This window comes from Tachypleus tridentatus, chromosome 4 (assembly GCF_004210375.1).
Source record: "Tachypleus tridentatus isolate NWPU-2018 chromosome 4, ASM421037v1, whole genome shotgun sequence".
In the NCBI taxonomy this organism is placed as follows: Eukaryota; Metazoa; Arthropoda; class Merostomata; order Xiphosura; family Limulidae; genus Tachypleus; species Tachypleus tridentatus.
In genome coordinates, this window is record NC_134828.1 from 122,444,286 (window position 1) to 122,447,433 (window position 3,148).

The window sequence follows — 3,148 nt, forward strand, 5'->3', positions numbered from 1 at the left end:
ATTCACAATTAAGTACTAGATTTTTGTTATTTTTATGTACAAATTTGGTTTGTTATAAATGAAAAAAATACTTATTAGGTAACGTTAGAAAATATAAATGAAGAAATAGATTAATTTTTTTGCAATATGTGTATATACGTATGGTGTGTATTACATAATTTTATGCAGTAATTTGAACTAAGTATACATAAGGTTATTCCTAACTTGTTACATAGGCTTAGTATAAAGGAAGTTGTCATATTTAACTGATGCAAGCCTGACGATAGTCGGGATAAATAATGATAAGCTTTTATTGTAGAAAGGAAAAATATTCATTTTTTTTTTTTTGTTACAAGGTTAAACAAATGGCCTAACCTCATGTAGTGTAAGTGTAGAGAAAATAATACATAACATACATTTTTACCAAAAAATAAGTTGATATTCAATTAGAAGATTGTAGAAGCTTTGCAAATGAAATTTGGAAACTGTAATATTAAAAATATATAAATTGTATTAATTTTAGCATGAAAATCACCTTGCTCTTATACCAGTCAAAGTTTACAATTGAGACAACTCTTTATAAAAAAAAATTATTATGGATATTTTTGAGTTTCTCATTAGTTATTGTATGCACTATATTTTGTTTAATAATAATCACTTCAGTGTTTGTTCCTTTCAATTTTTTCAAGGAGTATTTTGGGAGTTAAGATAAGCCTGTACTTTGTTTGGCTTGGATATTACACCTGTATGCTGATTCCAGCTTCAGAAGGAGGAGTATTGTGTTTTCTGTATGGGTGCTTCACCTTGATGAGTGATGCTCACAGGTTTGAATAAGGGGGATAAAAAAGAGTTACCAAACAGTTTATTATTTTTATAACTCATGTTTGATCATTTTCTAAATTATACCTCAGATAAATCAGTTACTTAGAGCTATGTGATTGATGGAATGTGGTAAGTGATTAATCACTGGACGTAATTAATCACTGTTTAGCTAATTAATTATTTTCACACAAGCTATTTGTAGCTGGAATAATTGTAAAGAATAATAATTGGAACCATTAATTTTTATTGGTTGATGTGTTTTGAACCATTAAAATATTTTAATAATTTTTGTGATAAATTGATTTAAACATAATTTCAATTAGTCAGTTATTTTATGTGTCATTATCATTGAAATTGATAGTTGTATATTATGATTGATATAAATGTACAGCTGTACTGTGTTTATTATATAAACTTGAAACAAAATTGCATTTTTTTACAGTAAGGACATTTGTGAAGACTACAAGAACACCATTTTATGTGATGTAGATATGGAATATCAGGACAGACATGCACTTTTGTCAGAATAACTCATCTTTTCGACATTGGTGCTGCTGTATTTTTTGCTATTTTTATGTCACTCTGGGGAAAGTATTATATAGATTTACATGTTAAAGTTGAATAAATATTATTCTCTACTTCAGACTCTGTTAGAACTTTCATACACAAAATATCAAATTGTTATTTAGTTTTAATACTTTTTTTAAGTAATGCTTTTCTTGTGACTATTTTCTTTTGCATGTTGACTATCCAACATGCATAGTAATTTTGATTTTATGATTAAAAATACTTGTATGCATCAGAAAATGTTCAAATTTCACATACAAAATTTTTATAACCTCCAGATAATTATCAAACATTTTTGTACAGAAAAAAACTTAATGTTTTGTCTGTTATTTTTACTAATGAAACTCTATATGGACTTGACAGATTTGACCACTATAAACAATTACGAAATTAATATAAAGAATGCTTTTTTTTCATTCTGAAATAACTACAAACTATAATTCATATAAAATAGCTTAAATTTGATAACATTAAACATTTATGTACAAGGGGAGGACAGAAAAGTGCCCCTCCCTTGAAAAATGTTGTTAATTTATTTGATGATATATTTGAACAGATCTCATGAAGTGCATTTTACACATTTTTCTATTATCTAATAAAATATATAACAAATTAACAGAATTTTTAAGGGGGGTCACTTTTCTTGTCCACTCTCTGAATATACATTTATTATTTTTATTATATTGATCTTTCAACTGTGCCTGGATAACAGTATAGAAGTTACAATGACATGGTGCATGTGTGCTCATGTTACTATGTACAGTAATATAAAACTGACCTTTACAAAGGACCTGAGTTTTGGGAAAGTAACTCACTAAGAAAATCCTCATGAGATGTGTAGTTATGGACACCCATAGCAAAAGGGTTACTTCAACATAAAAACGTCCAACATTGTATATTTACACTACTTGAAATGGCCTTAATTTCAAACCAACATAAAGCACATCAAATTTGCTTCACATCCAAGACTTCAAACTTCTATAACTAAAATCTCCCATCAAAGACTTCAACATAATTCCAAAAACATGTTATTACTTTGAAATTTCTTTATCTGTAATTTGGGACTTTTCAAGGAAAAAAGAAAACACTTTACAAAGTTTTTAATTACTAACACTTTGGTGAACAAAAATAGTTGAATTAATTGTCACAAGTCACATCAGTTTAAATAGTGATTTATATTCTGTTACAATTTCTGTCTTTACTGATGATAAATCTTTCACTTTGTTTTTATTTACTTTCAGCTGTAATATTTCTTGAATTGTGGAAAAAGTATTTGGAAATAATTACCCACCACTGGGATATGACTAGTTTTGATACTTTAGAGGTAATGTGTACATTAGTAACTAACTTTATCACAATGGGCTTGTGTATTTAACATGAACTTTTAACCATGGCAGTATACCTACTGTGATTCTGAAGGTACTAGTTGTGTTATCACAAACTTTGACAGTAATCATAAAAATGTTTTATTTATATGTTGTCATAGTGTTGACTGTTCTGATTACAAAGTGATTTTTTATGTTAAAATTAAAAATACTTCATTTAAAAATTTTCACATTTCACTTATGTAGTTCTTTAAACCTCCTTAATAAATGTCAGATGTTTGCTGTCAGTAAAAAGTTTATTTTATCTGTTATTTTACAAACTATAACTCTCTAAATGATCAGTCAATTTAAACACTCTCATAACCATCATAAAAATTATGAAATAATTGTAAATTACATTTTTATTGTGCTAGAATGACAGCAAATTGACTGTGATAGTTTATCCTAAATAACTA

The 3,148-nt window shown here is 27.1% G+C and overlaps 1 long non-coding RNA gene across 2 annotated transcripts; it reads left to right on the forward strand.

Annotated features, from left to right (window-relative positions):
* Window positions 1-688: 688 nt before the first annotated feature.
* On the forward strand, window positions 689-1,439 carry LOC143248417 (uncharacterized). 2 transcript variants are annotated; one of them, XR_013026981.1, is made up of 2 exons: window positions 689-930; window positions 1,244-1,439. It is a non-coding gene; the product is annotated as an uncharacterized LOC143248417 (long non-coding RNA). The 2 variants fall into 2 exon arrangements; XR_013026980.1 differs by having other exon boundaries at window positions 689-803.
* The last annotated feature ends 1,709 nt before the right edge of the window (window positions 1,440-3,148 follow it).